The sequence below is a fragment of the Chelonoidis abingdonii genome, chromosome 4, assembly GCF_003597395.2.
Source record: "Chelonoidis abingdonii isolate Lonesome George chromosome 4, CheloAbing_2.0, whole genome shotgun sequence".
Lineage (NCBI taxonomy): Eukaryota > Metazoa > Chordata > Testudines > Testudinidae > Chelonoidis > Chelonoidis abingdonii.
This window is the reverse complement of record NC_133772.1, coordinates 56,282,203-56,290,772: the sequence shown is the minus strand read 5'-3', so window position 1 is coordinate 56,290,772 and position 8,570 is coordinate 56,282,203.

Genomic DNA, 8,570 nt, shown 5'->3' with positions numbered 1-8,570 from the left:
CTGACAACTTGAGCATGAACATAAAGACTTTCACAAACTATACATGCATCATAAAATATGAATTCAAATAATATATACTCCCTCAGTGCACATTATCAGTAATGGGAGTTTTTAAATCAAATGGGAATAGAGGGAATTACTCGTAGTAATAACCCAATATGCTGGCAACAATCTAGACTCAGGATGTGGAGATAAAAATAAAAAGGGCGAAAAGAGCACAGAAATGTGACTGTCTCTAGATCCAGCTTTCACATTCTGAAAACTGTTCAGATAGCTTTTATTCATGATATCAAACACTCTAACGTACATAGCCCTTCAGAAAGCTTTTTGGGGCATTTTACATTAGATTTGCTCAGAACCCTTAAGACAAAATGACTGAGCTGAACAGAAGTTTTAGTGACCCATATACCAAACTAGTTTGAGTATTTAGTCCCTATCATCACACAGAATCTAGTTAGTTTTTATAATTTTTCACTAATGTATGGACAGACCGTCACACACACACAAACAGAGCCATGGACAATCAGCTCATCTTACTCTGCTTCTCTAGCAGATGTCATATGGGGTGAACCTGGTTCATTATGTTAATATTTTGTAAAACAGCAGTATTTGAAGCAGTGCACTTTACTGAGCAGGACACAAGTAGGAGTCAGGAGATCTGGCCTATATTCCTAGTTCTGCCACTGACAAGTTGTGTGACCTTGGGCAATTCACCTCTATGCCTTAGTTTTCTTCATACTTAAAATGGGTATAGTGATAGTCATCCTCTATTTGTAAAGTGGATTGAGACCTGATGAAAGGTGCTACATAAGAGCTAAGTATTTGGTAATATTACACTTCTAGCTCTCAGACCTAATACTGTACCTCCTAGATGATAATAGGTGCAGCCTTTTATCATTTCTACAGAGGGTCTGTTATCATGTCACCTCCTCTGTTCTGCCAGTAATGGTCTGGGGCCCATTTTTGACTTCTCACACTACCGTTGCTATGTTGTGTTCCACACCATCCTTTATGCATGGAACACCCCTCCTGAGCTGATCTGCAATGTTGCTCTCTCCACATTCATATCCCTCCCCAGGACCAATTTCTACTGACACCTACAAGAAATTAGCTATCCAATAATGTCTGGGTAGAAAGGATAATTGAAGATGAATTTATATAACCAAGCCCCACTCATTCCGACCCCTTCCAAAACAGCTTCAAGACATATCCACCTGAACATATGGCTTGTATGTTTTATCCTTTTACCTTTTAAGCTTTTGGGGGAAGAGACTGTCTTCCTTTTGTCTGTACAGCCCCTAGCATATTTTAAGTCCAACTGTAATTTGAATAATATAAGTTTGTAAATGTCATTAGCAGAGTTCTGTAAATAATCAGCTGCATAGGACCACGTCCGACTTTGTAGAAATTCTAGGGTGCATGGTCAAAGATAATTTTTTCTATACAAAGGTACCAGAGTATTAGTTAGATTTAGTGTGTCATCATCACATTCAGTTTTGGGACTGGCAGGTGGCCCTGATATTAAGCTAAATTAATTAGTTAATGTAATATCTTGGTTGAACACTTGTAAGTAATTTTTTCTAATGTTCTATTATTCACTGTTTTTCAGGAGCCCCAAAGTACATAACACAATAGTCTAAAACAAGTAAGGCTTGGTCTACACTACAAAGTGTTGTCAGCATAGCTCTGTCAATGACCAGTGTGAGAAATCCACATCCCCCTCACTTGGGGGTGGCAAGTCACAGGGAGGTGGCCTACCGGTCGCTGTGAGGGTGGCAGTCAGGCTGCATTCGGCGGCATGCCTGTGGGAGGTCTGCCGGTTTCAGCGGTAATTCAGCAGTGGGGGCACAGGACCGATGGATGTCCTGCAAGCATGCTGCCGAAAGCCGCCTGATTGCTGTGCTTGGGGTGGCAAAATACATACAGCCGGCCCTGGGCATAACTAATTTATCATTTGGGGAGGTGGTGTTACTACACCAAGAGAAAAAGTCCTTCTGTCAGCCAAAGCTGTATCTACACTTGGGGGCTCTGCCAGTATAGCTACACCGGCAAAGCATTTGTAGTGTAGATAAGGCTTCAGTCTTTCCCAAGTGCCATTAATGTGGCCAGAAACTTCCAATAATGTGATGGAAAATGGCATCCTCTATAGTTAGTAGCTTTGTTGTAACTTGCTTTTGTCTTATCTATTGTGACAAAGTTTCTGTCTAATGTGGCATAAAGAAAAGGAAATTCATTCATATTTCAGGTGACCGATCAATACAGTTCACTTTTGAATGGTTTTTCCAGAAAGTTTTGAAAATTTATATTTTAAAATGAAGGTATCTTAGTTATGTGTTTTGTTTTTTTAAAAACGCATTTTAAACATTCTAAATATGTAGTGAAATAAATCTTTATGTGTATAACTATTATCTGCTAAACTGCTTAGAGAATTTTGTTCTTTGTAAGTATATATGTTAATTTGGTAACAGTTTACACTTGCATAGAAATGTGTAAAAGTTCCCCTCCCCCCCAATGGATGATGGACATAGCATGGTCTGCTTTGTGGTTAGTAAGAACTTCAGGCATGGAAGGCATTCTTATGATAAAAGGTGCTATATATAACAAAAGCTTTCTATGTTCTCTCATTATCACATGACACCAAATATATCAGACTGACTGTTTGCAGCATGCTGGGCACTTACATTCTTTTGTAGACCCATAAAAAAGATTGCACTAAGTACTCAATCAAACTTCAAGTAGCTATGCATCTAGTTTTACTTCAGCTGTCAGGGCAAAAGGGGGAGAGGAACAAATAATCTTTTAGTCAGGTATTAAATAGCCAAGCTGAGCACTTCAGTGATTCTCTGTATGACTGATGATGATAAGATCTCTTTTCTAGATAAATGTTTCCCCATGTACAAATATAGCTTCTTCATGAGAGACACCATTAGGGATCCCAGCATCTCATCACATACCCATTAAGAGCTGCCTTCTGTTACCACTGAAGTCAGTTGAAGATCTGCTACTGACTTCAGTGGGTGAGTAATTGAGCTATTAATCAGTCTCCAGCCATTTCAGTATTCAGATTTCTATCTGAGTTTACTGGAAAATAATGAGGGGAATGCCAAACTTTCTCACCACTCCTGGAGCTGGGAAAGGTTACCAGTTTCTCTCTATGCAAAGTTTAAAAAGGCACAGTGCTGCTTTTGAATAATCACATACCTATCTGTGCTTCACTTGTAGTTCTGCTTTCCTTATGCAAAGCTTTCTCCCTGTAATTGCTAAACTTTGTTTGTCATCCAGCTAAAGAAACTCAATTTGATGTGAGTTCTAAGTGTTCGGTTTAGAAATTAGCTATGGTAAAATGAATATTAGAGGTACAGTTTTACCTGTGGTCCAGATTCTGCCAATAGAATTATGAAAAGAGGAAGGTACTACTCACTGTGAGTAAGGGGAGCAGAATTTGGCACTAAACTTTTAGGTACGGATCACTGCCAATTGAAGTGATGTAGTTGCCGACTGAATTAAGGTATCTTGCAGACAAAAGAGAGAAAAGAAACAAGAATATGCAGATAAATTTTCATAATTTTTTTCCATTCTGATTTGACTTTGGTGGCTTGGCTGTTGCCTTGCAGCCCACTGCATAGGGGCACTGTGTCCTATATATTGTTGCGTATGCTTAGGTGATGTCTACACTATAAAGTTAAGTCGGTTTAAATTCTGTCAACATACAGCAGCCACTGCTGTAATTACATTGCTGTTCCATCTCCACACTATGCTCCTTATGTTGGCCGAGCGTGCCCACAGTAGCAGCTCTCGCATCGACACAGAGAGCTGTCCGCTGTGGGTAACTGTCCTACTGGGCAGTTTGCCACCATCTTCCACAGCGTGTTCTGGGAAAGGTTTGCAATGCCTCATGACAGCTCAGCATCCCATGAGGCAGTTTTCTCCGTTCCATCATTCCAGGGGCTTCCTAATACATTTTGCGCCTCTTTTCAATAGCCCCTGTAAACTGCATACCTGCCATCTCTCTCTGAATCCTTGTATCTTGCACTGCTCTCCAATATTGTGATGAGTGTTCTGAACACAATGCACCTGATCCTGCAATATTTCATGAGCTGTGATTCTGATGATGATGTCATGGTGTCTGCCCTGCTATGTGCCATGGATAGAAAAAACTCAAGATTGCTGTGGACATTCATGGAGCAGCTGCCCATGGTGGATCATTGGTCCTGGGCATGAGAAACAAACAGTGAGTGGTGGGATTGCATCATTTTTGCAGATATGGAATGTTGAGCAGTAGCTGCAAAACTTTCAGAAGCTCAGAGCCACCTTCCTGATATTGTGTGCAGAGCTTCTCACAGGCCTCTGGTGCAGGGACACCAAAATGAGAGCTGTTGTAGTGGTGGTGAAGCGAGTGGCAATCCCTGTTGTGGGAGCTAGCAACACCAGTCGCAAATCAGTTTGGAGTGAGGAAATCCACTTGGAGGGGATTGCAGTGATGCAAGTGTGCAGGACCATTAATCGCCTCCTGCTATGAAAGACTGTGTTTCTGGGCAGTGTGCATGAAAGAGTGGATAGCTTTGCAGCAATGGGATTCCCAATCTGCAGTGGGGCAATAAACGGCATGCATGTCCCCATTTTGGCGACGAAGTATATCAACTGAAAGGGCTACTTTTCTATAGTACTGCATGTGCTGATGGACCATGGGGGTCATGTCACCGACATCAGTGCAGGCTGGTCAGGAATGGTGCATGATGCACGCATCTTTAGGAACACTGGTCTGTACAAAAAACTGCAAGCAGGGAACAGAGAATTACCATTGGGGATGTGGAAATGCCAATGGGAGAGCCAGCCTACCCCTTGATGCCATGGCTCATGAAGCCTTACACCAGCCACCTTGACAGTAGCAAGGAGCAGTTGAACAGGCTCAGCAGGCTCAGAATGTCTGTTGAATGTGCCTTTGTCTGCTTAAAGGAGTGCTGGTGCTGTTTCCTTGGCAGGTTAGACCTCCTCAAGAAAAATATCCTCAAAGTCATCAGTGCTTGCTGTGTGCTTCATAACATGTGTGAAGCCAAGGGGGAGAAGTTTCCTGTGGGGAGGGAAGTGGGAAACATTGTTGTGGATCGGCTGCTTTTGAGCAGCCAGATACCAGGGCTGTAAGAGGGGCTTAACGGGGAACTATTCAGATCAGGGAAGCTTTGAGGGAGCATTTTAGCAATGAGCTGCAGTTGCTGTAATGTGTTGAGCTAGGCATTGTCTTTTTTTTTTTTTTTTTTTACACCATGGTATGAACTTTGTAGTGATTTGTTATGTGTGCGCTAATATAACCGTGCAAATACACCTATTTGTACTATCTCTGAATTTTAGCAGCAATCATCATATGGTGGAGACTAAAAGATTCATTCACTTTCCATAAGTACCTTTTTATTCCACAGCCATGTAAACATATCTATGTCATAGTAATTTAAGCTTCATACCTACAGGGGAAAGTATCTTCAAAGGGGAAGAAACAGTAAAATCCCAGGCACATTTGGGTGTGTATGTCCTGCTCTGATTGTGAAAAATATCCCTTGGAGTGGAGTGCCTCGGGGTACTGCTGTGGTCTAGAAGATACGAGGAATGTATATGGGGAGAATGTGGGGAGGTCCTGGAAGGCAGTTCAGTAGAGGCTGCAGGGGTAGATGAGTACAGATGTTTTCAGCCTGAAGTTCAGTCAGGGACAGCAACATGTCTGTTTGCTCCCTGAGCAGCGTTACCATCTATTTTTGCCCGTTTCCTATCCTGACTAGCCATCCGCAATTTTGCATTGGTTGTCTCTCTCTCCATGCTCACAGTCTGAAGCACCAGAGGGATTGCAGCACCTCCCGGAACATGTTTTCCTGTGTCCTCTTGTTGTTTCTTATCTGATGGATAGACAGATGTCCTATTGTCAGTGATCCAAACAAGTTAAGTGTCTGGGACTTTGCTACTGTGCTTTGGAGCAGACTGACAATAACTGAACTTGAATCTGTAGACAGGGATCAGTACTGCAAACCTCAGTTTATCAATAAGAAAACAAAATGCCCCGTCTAGAGAAGACATTCAGAAATCCAATGTAATATCAGGTCCAGTGATTTTAATAATGCCCTCTTGATTCCAGATTGAATCGGTTTTTAGTCCAAGTAAGTATTCGCCTGTAGGATCTTGCTGTTTCTGGAAAGATGCTTGCTGTTTATCTTAAATTCCTGTCTTCCGTGTTCACAGATGTATCTTCTGGAAACTTTCATAATAGCTAGCTACTGAGCCTTACAGTAACAAATCTTAATACAAAACCACTCCATATTGTCAGCTCCAATCAACGTTAATTCTGTGTGTATTCCCAGGAGCAGGGAGCATCGTCTTTAAACAAGCCTGATGATATATCCAGTTACTTACAAATGGCTTCACAAAGCACTTCAAGGAGAAAAATGTTAATTAAATCATTAAACCTTTATAAAGTAGAGAAGATATCTTAGTATTCATTTTAAAAATATAATATTTATTTAAAGCCAGCTTTAAGTCAACCCGTTAACTCATGTGAAAACTACAATTGCCTTAACTTTACTAGGACTTTAACTCAAGTTTAAGAACACACCTTTTTTATTTTTTATTTTTTTTTGTTTTTGAAGACAGTCCCAAGAAGCTTAGGCCATGTCTACACTACAGGCACTACAGAGGCGCAGCTATGACCCTGTAGCTATGCCGCTGGAACCTCGCAGCGTAGTCACTTCCTGCAGTGCTGGGAGGGGTTTTTCTGTCACTGTAGGAAGTCCAGCTCCACGAGCGAGGATAGCTGGGTCAACAGAAACATTCTTCTGTCAACCTAGCTGCCTCTGTACTGGGGTTAGGTTGGCGTAGCTCCAGCACTCAAGGAAGTGGATTTTTCATCTCCCTGAGTACGGTCGCTATGTTGACCTAAGTTTTCATTGTAGATCAGGCCTGAATCATTGTGTCTGTTTTGGGACTTCGTTCTTCTCTGTGGCCTGAGCTGCCTCCTGCTTATTACTGGCTGAAAATCCCTGCCAGCATGACATGAACTAGCTTTTTTGGGCCTGGGTATTAACTTTTTTTTGAGCAGCTTCTCTGAAACACAGAGGAATCTGACAGTTGCTGTTATACATCATTGTCCACTGGAGCTAGTTTCTGTGCTAGTCCCCATCTAGATAAAGAGTTCATAACTAAGGCTATGTTTTAGTCATGGGTATTTTTAGTAAAAGTCACGGACAGGTCACGGGCAGTAAACAAAAATTCCAAACCCATGACCTGGCCATGACTTTTACTTATATACCCCTGACTAAAGTTTGGGGGGAAGGCTTAGGAATGGGGTGGGGTAGCAGGCTGGGGCAGGCTCCCTACCTGCCCCAGCCTGCAGTGCCACATGCTGCCTCCACTCCACCCCAAGCCCCGGTTCTGCAGCTGCCATTGGCTGGGAACCGCGGCCCATGCGAGCTGCGGGGAAGGTGCCTGCAGGCAGAGGCAGCACATGGAGCTAGGAGCTGTGGAAGGGGACTTTCTGTAGCCCTTCCAGGGAATCCGCCCTAGGTAAGCACTGCCCCGCGCGCTAACTCCTGGCCCTGAGTCCCCCACCTCCCACCCAAACTTGTACTGCTGGGAGGCTGGGGAGTGGGAGCGGGAGACTGCCCCAGCAGCAGCTGGTGTGACTGGTTCAGGGGCCGCCTGAGCTGTTAAGGCGGCCCCTGGGCCAGGCACACCAGCCACTGCAGAAGTCACGGAGGTCACCAAAATTCACAGAATCAGTGACTTGCGTGACCTCCGTGACAAACACTGAGCCTTATTCATAACCTCTTGGTGACTTCACAGGTGAATTTATTTTATACAGTTCTTTGATTTAGGTTCTCACTGTGTTAATGTTATTGTGATGGGGTGGGACTCACCACTATGGTGCCTCCTGCCAGCTGTCATAGGAAGTAGCTCTTCTTGCCAGCACGTCCTCTTCTGGTGGTGCCTTGCTGCTGTCCCTTTCATTCCGCGCCACTCCCAGGACTACGGCGTCCTCTTCAGTGACACTGCCCTCCGGCTGTGTTCCCCTCTTCTGGGGAACCTGCAATCTCCGTCCAGCCATTACCTCAGCGGCATTTACAGTCCTTTGTCCCAGGGCTACTTCCCATGTGACTCCAGCATCCTTTTCTGCCCTTACCTCATGGCCTCAGCCTCCAGACCCTAACAGCCTGCCAGGAGCTTTCTCTAGCTCCCTTGATCCCTGCTTACAGCACTGAATTGTCCCAGGTGCTGCTGTTCTCCCCTCGTGCACCAGTCAGTTACTGCTCTGCGCTTTAGCCTTCTTATATGAGCCTGCTGGGCCATGACTGGCTGCTCCTTTCAGCCCCTTTCTAATTGGCTGCCTACGGCACACCCTCCGTAGGGCTGCTTTCCACCCCATTTCTGCCAGTGAGGGGCAGCTGCCCCATTACAGTTATACCTGGAGAGTATCAGAGGGGTAGCCGTGTTAGTCTGGATCTGTAAAAGCAGCAGAGAATCCTGTGGCACCTTATAGACTAACAGACGTTTTGAAGCGTGAGCTTTTGTGGGTGAATACCCACTTTGTCAGA